The sequence below is a fragment of the Sapajus apella genome, unplaced genomic scaffold (assembly GCF_009761245.1).
Source record: "Sapajus apella isolate SASKATOON/1434 unplaced genomic scaffold, GSC_monkey_1.0 scaffold16, whole genome shotgun sequence".
Classification (NCBI taxonomy): Eukaryota; Metazoa; Chordata; class Mammalia; order Primates; family Cebidae; genus Sapajus; species Sapajus apella.
In genome coordinates this window covers 27,723,636-27,734,511 of record NW_022436956.1, presented here as the reverse complement: position 1 = coordinate 27,734,511, position 10,876 = coordinate 27,723,636, and positions in this window count along the sequence as shown.

Sequence of the window (10,876 nt, the reverse complement as noted above, 5' to 3'; positions counted from 1 at the left end):
GAGCCCACAGCAGCTCAGCAAAGCCTCTACAGGCAGACAGTGACTAGCCTGCATCCTTGCTGGGCAGGGCAGCTCTGAAGGAAAAAAAGCAAGAAGGCAGCAGCACAACGGAAACTCATAAATAAAGCCCTAAATCCCTGGGGCAGAGCACCTGGGAACAAAAAGCAGTTTCTGAGTTCTGCTGCAGCAGACATAAACGTATCTGCCCAGCAGCTCTGAATGAACAATGGAGCTCACAGCTTAGCATTTGAGCTCCTATAAAGAACAGACTATCTCCTCAAGCAGCTCCCTGACCCCTGTATATCCAAAGAGCCACCTCATAAAGGAGAGATCAGACTGACACTTGGCAGGTATCCTTCTGGGACAAAGATAGCAGAAGAAGAAAACTGGTAGCAACGCTTACTGTTCTGCAGCCGCTGCAGGTGATCCCCAGGCAAGTAGGGCCTGGAGTGGACCTCAGCAGACCTACAGCAGAGGGGCCAGACTGTCAGAAGGAAAACTAAGAAACAGAAATAACCTCATCATCAACAAACAGAACGTCCACTCAGTGTCCCAATCTGAAAGCAACTACAAAGACAACAGGTGGATAAATCCATAAAGATGAGAATAAACCAGTGCAAAAAGGATGAAAACACCCAAAACCAGAACACCTCTCCTCCTTCAAGGAATCACAACTCCTCACCAGCAAGCGAACAAGGTTGGATGGAGAATGAGTGTGATGAAATGACAGAATCAGGCTTTAGAAGGTGGGTAGTAAGAAACTTCTGTGAACTTAAAGAACATGTTCTAACCCAATGCAAAGAAACTAAGAACCTTGAAAAAAGATTTGACGAAATGCTAACGAGAATGGACAAAATAGAAAGGAATATAAGCAAATTGATGGAGGTGAAAAGCACAACACGAGAACTTCACGAAGCATGCACAAGTTTCAACATCGAATTGACCAAGCAGAAGAAAGTATATCAGAGGTTGAAGATCAACTCAATGAAAAAAACGGGAAGGCAAGAATAGAGAAAAAAGGGTAAAAAGGAATGAACAAAGTCTCCAAGAAATGTGGGACTATGAGAAAAGACCTAATCTAAGTTTGATAGGTGTACCTGAATGTGATGAAGAGAATAAATCCAAGCTGGAAAATACTCTTCAGGATATTAACCAGGAAAACTTCCCCAACCTAGCAAGGCAGGCCAATATTCAAGTCCAGGAAATACAGAGAACACCACAAAAATATTCCTCAAGAAGAGCAACCCCAAGGCACATAATCGTCAGATTCATCAGGGTTGAAATGAAGGAGAAAATACTAAGGGCAGCCAGAGAGAAAGGTTGGGTTACTCACAAAGGGAAGCCCATCAGACTCACAGCAGATCTCTCAGCAGAAACCGTACAAGCCAGAATAGAGTGGGGGATAATATTCAACATCCTTAAAGAAAAGAATTTTCAACCCAGAATCTCCTATCCAGCCAAACTAAGCTTCATAAGTGAAGGAAAAATAAAATCCTTTGGGAACATGCAAGTACTCAGAGATTTCGTCACCACCAGGCCTGCTTTACAAGAGCTCCTGAAAGAGGCTCTACACATATAAAGGAAAACCAGTACCAGCCACTCCAGAAACATGCCAAATGGTAAAGAGAATCAACACAATGAAGAATCTGCATCAACTAATGGGCAAAACAGCCAGCTAGCACCAAAATGGCGGTATCAAATTCACACATAACAATATTAACACTAAATGTAAATGGACTAAATGCCCCAATCAAAAGACACAGACTGGCAAATTGGATAAAAAGACAAAACCCATCGGTGTGCTGTATCCAGGAAACCCATCTCACATGCAAGGATACACAAAGGCTCAAAATAAAGGGATGGAGGAAGACTTACCAAGCAAATGGAGAGCAAAATAAAAGCAGGAGTTGCAATTCTCATCTCTGACAAATTAGACTTTAAAGCAACAAAGATCAAAAGAGACAAAGAAGGACATTACATAATAGTAAAAGGATCAATGCAACAAGAAGAGCTAACGATCCTAAATATATACGCATCCAATACAGGAGCACCCAGATACATAAGGCAAGTTCTTAATGACTTACAAAGAGACTTAGACTCCCACACAATTATAGTGGGAGATTTTAACACCCCATTGTCAATATTAGACAGATACACCAGACGGAAAATTAACAAGGATATCCAGGACTTGAACTCCGACCTGGATCAAGAAAACCTAATAGACATTTACAGAACTCTCCACCCAAAATCCACAAAATATACATTCTTCTTAGCACCACATCACACCTACTCTAAAATTGACCACGTAATTGGGAGTAAATCACTCCTCAGCAAATGCAAAAGAACGGAAATCATAACAAATAGTCTCTGAGACCACAGTGCAATCAAGTTAGAACTCAGAATTCAAAAACTAACCCAGAACCACACAGCTTCATGGAAACTGAACAACTTGCTCTTGAATATTGACTGGATAAACAATGAAATGAAGGCAGAAATAAAGATGTTCTTCGAAACCAACGAGAATGAAGACACAACATAATAGAATCTCTGGGACACATTTAAAGCAGTCTCTAGAGGAAAATATATAGCGATAAGTGCCCACATGAAAGCAAGGAGAGGTCAAAAATTGACACCCTATCATCAAAATTGAAAGACCTAGAGGAGCAAGATCAAAAAAAGTTAAAGCCTAGCAGAAGACAAGAAATAGTTAAGATCAGAGCAGAACTGAAGGAGATAGACACAAAAAACCCTTCAAAAAATCAATAAATCCAGGAGCTGGTTTTTTGAAAAGATCAACAAAATAGATCACTAGCCAGATTAATAAAAAAGAAAAGAGAGAATAACCAAATTGATGCAATAAAAAACGATAAAGGGGATATCACCACAGATTCCACAGAAATTCAACTCATCACCAGAGATTATTACAAACAACTCCATGCACATAAACTAGTAAACCTGGAAGAAATGGTTAAATTCCTGGACACTTGCCTCCTACCAAGCCTAAACCAGGAAGAAGCTGAAACCCTGAACAGACCCATAACAAGGTCTGAAGTTGAGGCAGCAATTAAGAGCTTACCACCCAAAAAAAGCCCAGGTACAGACAGGTTCACAGCTGAATTCTACCAGACATACAAAGAGGAGCTGGTACCATTCCTTCTGAAACTATTCCAAACAATACAAAAAGAGGGAATTCTTCCCAAATCATTTTATGAGACCAGCATCATCCTGATTCCAAAACCCGGCAGAGACTCAACAAGAAAAGAAAACTTCCGGCCAATATCCATGATGAACATAGATGCAAAAATCTTCAATAAAATACTGGCAAGCCGATTGCAACAGCACATCAAAAAGCTTATCCACCATGATCAAATAGGCTTCATCCTGGGGATGCAAGGCTGGTTCAACATACGCAAGTCTGTAAACGTAATTCACCACATAAACAGAACCAAAGACAAAAACCACATGATTATCTCAACTGATGCAGAGAAATCCTTTGACAAAATTCAACAGCCTTTATGTTAAAAAAACCCTCAATAACCTAGGTATTGACGGAACATATCCCAAAATAAAAAAGCTATTTATGACAAACCAACAGCCAATATCATACTGAATAGGCAAAAACTGGATGCATTCCCCTTGAAATCTGGCACTAGACAAGGATGCCCTCTCTCACCACTCCTATTCAATATAGTACTGGAAGTTCTAGCCAGAGCAATCAGGCAAGAAAAAGAAATAAAGGATATTCAAATAGGAAAGGAGGAAGTCAAATTGTCTCTATTTGCAGATGACATGATTGTATATCTAGAAGACCCCATCATCTCAGCCCAAAATCTCCTGAAACTGATAAGCAACTTCAGCAAAGTCTCAGGATACAAAATCAATGTGCAAAAATCACATGCATTCCTATACACCAATAACAGACTTAAAGAGATCCAAATCAAGAACTAACTTCCATTCACAATTACCACAAAGAGAATAAAATACCTAGGAATACAACTAACAAGGAACTTAAAGGACCTCTTCAAGGAGAACTACAAGCCACTACTCAACGAAATAAGAGAGGACACAAACAGATGGAGAAACATTCCATGTTCATGGTTAGGAAGAATCAATATCCTGAAAATGGCCATACTGCCCAAAGTAATTTACAGATTCAATGCGATCCCCATCGAGCTACCAATGACCTCCTTTGCAGAACTGGAAAAAACCACCTTAAACTTCATATGGAACTGAAAGAGAGCCCGCATAGCCAAGTCAATTCTAAGCAAAAAGAACAAAGCGGGAGGCATCACACTACTGGACTTCAAACTATACTACAAGGCTACAGTAATCAAAACAGCATGGTACTGGTACCAAAACAGAGATATAGAACAATGGAACAGAAGAGAGGTCACAGAGGCAACACAACATATCTACAACCATCTGATCTTTGACAAACCAGACAAAAACAAGCAATGGAGAAAGGATTCCCTGTTTAATAAATGGTGTTGGGAAAACTGGCTAGTCATGTGCAGAAAGCAGAAACTGGACCCCTTCCTGACACCTTACACTAAAATTAACTCCAGATGGATTAAAGACTTAAACATAAGACCTAACACCATAAAAACCCTAGAAGAAAATCTAGGCAAAACCATTCAGGACGTAGGCATAGGCAAGGACTTCATGACCAAAACACCAAAAGCATTGACAACAAAAGCCAAAATAGACAAATGGGACCTAATCAAACTCCACAGCTTCTGCACAGCAAAAGAAACAGTCATTAGAGTGAATCGGCAACCAACAGAATGGGAAAAAATGTTTGCAGTTTACCCATCTGACAAAGGGCTGATATCCAGAATTTACAAAAAACTAAAACAGATTTACAAGAAAAAAACAAACGAGCCCATTCAAAAGTGGGCAAAGGATATGAACAGATACTTTACAAAAGAAGACGTACATGAGGCCAACAAACATATGAAAAAATGCTCATCATCACTGGTCATCAGAGAAATGCAAATCAAAACTACATTGAGATACCATCTCATGCCAGTTAGAATGGCGATCATTAAAAAATCTAGAGACAACAGATGCTGGAGAGGATGTGGAGAAATAGGAACACTTTTACACTGTTGGTGGGAGTGTAAATTAGTTCAACCATTGTGGAAGACAGTGTGGCGATTCCTCAAGGACCTAGAAATAGAAATTCCATTTGACCCAGCAATCCCATTACTGGATATATATCCAAAGGATTATAAATCGTTCTACTATAAGGACATGTGCACACAAATGTTCATTGCAGCACTGTTTACAATAGCAAAGACCTGGAACCAACCCAAATGCCCATCAATGATAGACTGGACAGGGAAAATGTGGCACATATACACCATGGAATATTATGCAGCCATCAAAAACGATGAGTTTGGGTCCTTTGTAGGGACATGGATAACCTGGAAACCATCATTCTCAGCAAACTGACAGAAGAGCAGAAGATCAAACACCACATATTCTCACTCATAGGCGGGTGTTGAACAATGAGAACACATGGACACAGGGAGGGGAGCACTACACACTGGGGTCAGATGGGAGGAAATAGGGGAGGGACGGTGTGGGGTGGGGAGTTGGGGAGAGATAGCAAGGGGAGAGATGCCAGATGTAGGTGATGGGGAGGAAGGCAGCAAATCACACTGCCATGTGTGTACCTATGCAACAATCTTGCATGTTCTTCACATGTACCCCAAAACCTAAAATACAATAAAATAAATAAATGGAAAAAAAAAGAATATGCTTCCTTTTCTTGGCTGAGAGATGTGGTTGTGGAGGAAGAAGTGGTTGGTGAGGTCACAATGTGTAGAAAATAAAGCCCAATAAACATAGAACTTACATACATACATGTTCACATACACGCATTTGAGTTTGCATGTCAGGTATATCACATACTTTTGTTGGGAACATTGGGGAATCCATAGGATCCATTTATAAGGATTTACAGCTACTTCTGGGTTACAGAAGTTCATGTAATTCAACAGGATTCTCATGGTGTATAACATTTTTTCCCACTGGAAACCTCTCCACTAACTGTATACTCTTATTTTGTATTGCTATTATTCTCACCCTCTGTTACTTTTTATCATTCTTTTTCTTCTAATTCATTTATTCAACCTTTATCAAGTACCAAAATGTCTCTTGACATTCTAGTCGCCTCCTACACAGCCTGGAGGTGAATGATGTGTACCTTTCCACTATCTTTTTGCAGGCCCTGCGTGGATGAGTCTGGCATCTCTTTTTAGAAAGTGTGGGTACATCGCCTCTATCATCCTTAGCTTTGAGGCTTTAGCTGGAATTTGAAGGAAACAGCATATGTCCCATTTAACAGCCTATTATATTTGGAAAGGAGACTTGCCAGTTCATTCCAAGAGTGAAGAATCATTTTATTTTCTGTTTCATTTGATCTTAGCTACCAGGTGCCCACAAGTCCTTCAGGATTTTCATATAATTTGCCTGACAGAATTTTCCTTAGAGAATGTGGAAGATAAAGAGGCTAGAAATGAAGGTTCGGTGTTACAGATTCCTATCTTTGCTGTGTGTAACTAACTTGAAATTGTTTATGAGTGCATTGCAGAGACCGGGGAAAGAGGTAGACCAATTACTTTTCTCCTTTGATGCTTTTTGACTAGTTTGAGCCTCCGAAAAATATATTTGGATAAAGAGCAGCACCGGCTATGAAGATGATGTGCAAGTGCATTCGTTTCCTTCCAACTTAAAAATACAGGAAAGAACGTAGGAAATGCAGTGAGCAGGGTACAGCCTCCCTTTATTCCACTGGCAAGCATTTATTAAGCACCCATTTTACGTCAGGTACTCTATTGATGAAATGAGGATTCAAATATTGTCTTCAAATTTAATCATTAAAATAGAAATAGTCTTCACTTTTACAGATGGCAAAATTTGCCATTGCTCCAAAGATGTAGCTTTCCTACACTTTCTGGCAATCAATGGAAATCAGGATTCAAGCCATGTTGCCCAATAAAATCTCTGAATATATTTGGCCAATTAGTATTCCTCGTCTGGACTTGCAGCTTATGAAGATTTTGAGTACAGCTTTAAGACAGCTGTGAAGTTGGGAAGAACTTTTACCTCATGGGCACCCATCAACACTGCCTCCACTCCAGCTTGGAACCTTGCTTCCTTAGCCATGTGAACACAAGTTCTCTTGGTTCAGCCAGAGCTGGGATCAGGCCAGGAGGTTGGCTGGTGACACCAAGATGGAAATGTTTTTCACAAAGCTGAGAACTAATGAAGGGCTTCCAGCTCAAGAAAATGTAGGTTCACATTAAAAATTCTAAACCCTCCTGAATTCCACTTAGAATTTTTAAATATTAGACTTATTTCCTCCTAATATACAAGGATGCTAGGAAATGATTGGATGACACAGGCTAGGACTGAACTTTAGGATGTAGAATGAAAGAAAAAAAATCTTAGCACAATCAAGTTCTCATTTTATAAAAGAAGGTAATAAGTGCGTATAAAATAAACAAAGCTCAAAAATATCTATTTTATTTGCATCTATGCCTCCCACTGTGATCAGCCATAACCAGACAGTAAATCCGACTGACAGGCAAAAAATTTAAAATATTGAACTTTTAAAACGCTCATCTTTCTGTTGTTTTCTCCTAGCCATTTCATATTCAACACAGCTCTTCAGCCAAAGACTCCATAAGTCAGATTTCTCTGAAGCTTGTTATTACTGCTTCTTTGATTGAGTGGGAATTAGTTCAACTTAAAAAATTGTAGTTATTTTACTAATGAATCTCAAATGGAATGAAACCAATCAGAAATTATTTACTGGGCATGAGAATATGCAAAATAAATAAGTATTAAGTCATAACATTTGTTAATCTATGGGATTACAATTACTACATATAAATATGTATACATATGAATTTGATGTTTTAATAATATATAATAGCTTATTAATAATTTTAATAATTACCAAGAAAGTATGACAGGTTCTTACCCTTAAGAATCTTAGCATCTGTTCCAAAATATGTCCATTTTTAATTGGCTACTTCTCACAGGACAAGGCAAATTGGTTGCTTGAGAAATAAATATTTGTGTTTATTTATGACAAAAAGTCCATTTGGGAGTCAGGCTAATTCACAAGATATGTGAATGCACTCTTTAGCTTAATCTTTTCTTTTCTTTCCCTTTTTTTTTTTTTTTTGAGACATGGTTTTGCTCTTGTTGCCAAGGCTGGAGTGTAGTGGTGCGATCTCAGCTCCCTGCAACCTCTGCCTCCCAGGTGCAAGCGATTCTTCTGCCTCAGCCTTATAAGTTGCTGGGATTACAGGTGCACACCACCATGCCCGGCTAGGCTGATTTTGTATTTTTAGTAGAGATGGGGTTGGTCATGTTGGCCAGGCTGGTCTCAAGCTCCTGAGCTCAGGTGATCCACCCATCTGGACCTCCCAAAGTGCAGGCATTACAGGCATAAGCCATCGTGCCCAGCCTAGCTTAATCTTTTCTAAGATCAATACCATCTTTCTGGTGTACTTAGTCTCCAAGCATTGCAAAGCACTGCATCTAATTCTAAGATTCTATGTCTTTGGTGAAGAAGGCCAGCGTTGTTGACCTAAGTCCATAGTATCTGAATTAGGAACAAGATCTAGTTTCCTCATGCCTGGATGTGAGGTTTATCTTTACATGAGAGCAAGGGATGTTTATGTAATCCTCATTAGTGCAGATGGCTGTTCTGACTCCAGCAGCCTGTGCATCCCTGCAAGAACAGTTGCTTTAATCTCTAAAGAAAACACCAAATAAAATGCATTTTTTTAATCAAGGAAATAAGGTTGCGTCAATGCATATTATCCAAGTGACAAAGTATTTCAGGCAGCGACGTAATTGGCCTGTAATAGGGATATACATGGGAATGCAATTTACTTTTTATATTCCTTATTCGGGTCATGAATTGGAATCACAGTGGTAGCACAAGGCTGTCAGGGATAAAGCAAAGAAGAAAAACAGGACTTGGCTGCTGGACAGATTCACACCCAGCCAGGGAAACATGCCAAATGAGGCTTAAAATGAAGTTTACCTGTGTGCAGTCCACAAGTTCAGACCAATAGGAAAAACAATTCTTCCCTTCCCCTAGCCCAACTTTAATACTTTATCCATTGGGCGAAATATACCATAGTCACATGTATGTCTGATTATGATCCTGTACCCTGCACTAAGGGATAAGCCAATCCAGTGGTCAAGTAGAAGAGAACTGAACTGGGAATCTGAAGAACACAGACTTAATTTTTGTTGTTACTGACCAACAGTCGACCTCGGGAAAATTACCACCTCTCAGCGCTTTAGTTTTATCATCTGTTAAATGAAGATAATACATGACCCCCCTATCTCACCCAGGTATTATAAATCTTTTTTTCTCTTCATAGTCAAGCCTCTAGAAAAACTGAGTAGTCACAATCTTGACTTCTTTACCCTTCATTCACTCTACAACCCAAAACTGTCCCTCCATTAAAATGCTAAGACCGCTGCAGTCAAATCTAACACATTCTCAAATGCTTTTCAACCTTTCACTTAATCTCAGATTCTTTGACAATGTTAAATGTCACTGTTTTGAAACTTCCACAGTAATTGGCTTTTGTAATAGCATCCTCTCCATTCTCCCCTTTAATAATAATGTTCTCCATGGCTTTGTCCTTGGCCTTTATTTTTTTCACTATCACCCTCTCTTTGGTTATCTCATCCAGGCTATGGTTTCAACTACTTTCTATTAGTTGATGCTCATATTTATCTACAGGATCACCACTCTCCCAAGGTCCATTCTGCTCTTGCAAATGTCCTGCAGAACTCCTTAGAGCTCTGAAAATTCAGAAACTCTAAAACCAATTCATTTGGTTCATCGGTCCTGACCATGCTTCAAACTGTTTCTCTTCCTGTGTTTCCTTCACTCATCCAAAATCTGGGACTCATCCGTGACCCGTTTTCTTTTCTTTTCTTTTGAGAAAGAGTTTCACTTTTGTTGCCCAGGCTGGAGTGCAATGGCATGATCTCAGCTCCCCACAACCTCTACCTCCCAGGTTCAAGCGATTCTCCTGCCTCAGCCTCCAGAGTAGCTGGGATTATAGGCATGTGCCACCATACCTGGCTAATTATTTTTTTCTTTGTATTTTCAGTAGAGATGGGGTTTCTCCATGTTGATCAGTCTGGTCTTGAACTCCTGACCTCACGTGGTCCACCAGCCTCAGCCTCCCAACGTGACCTGTTTTCAAAATTCTATTTCCAAGATATTTCCCAAATGTGTCTCTTACCTACTATTGCCACTACCTTGGTCCAGATCTTTTTCATCTCTTACATATAATAAACGGCATTGCAAATGCCTATAAACTAATCACGCTTTTCTAATGTCAGGTCCTTCTGTGGCATCCTCCATGTGGGTGCCAATGTGGTCTTTCTAAGCAACAGATTTATCTCTCTTCCCTACCTTTAAACTACACACAGATAAAATCCTTACTTTTGAATATAAAACAGATGTCCCTTTATGTCCTGGGTCCTTCCCACCTTGCCAGTATCAGTTCTTGGATCTCCTTCATTGTCACCTTGATTATAGCCACCCCCAAATCCTTGTCACCTCCACTTGCTATATGAAAACTTGGTGATTTTGCTCTGGGTTACTCCTTTCCAGAATGTTTTCCCTTCTTTCCTGCTTATTGAAAAGATTATTCATCCATCAAGACTCAGCTCCCCTGTGTCCTTTCTTATTAAAAAGCCCCTGACTTTCCTCCTTAGGTAATTTAATTTCCTCACAATAGCTTGTGCACACCTTTATTTTAACACATCACCCCAGATTGCATTTATCTCATTATCTGAACTTTTCTGAGGGTAGGAACCA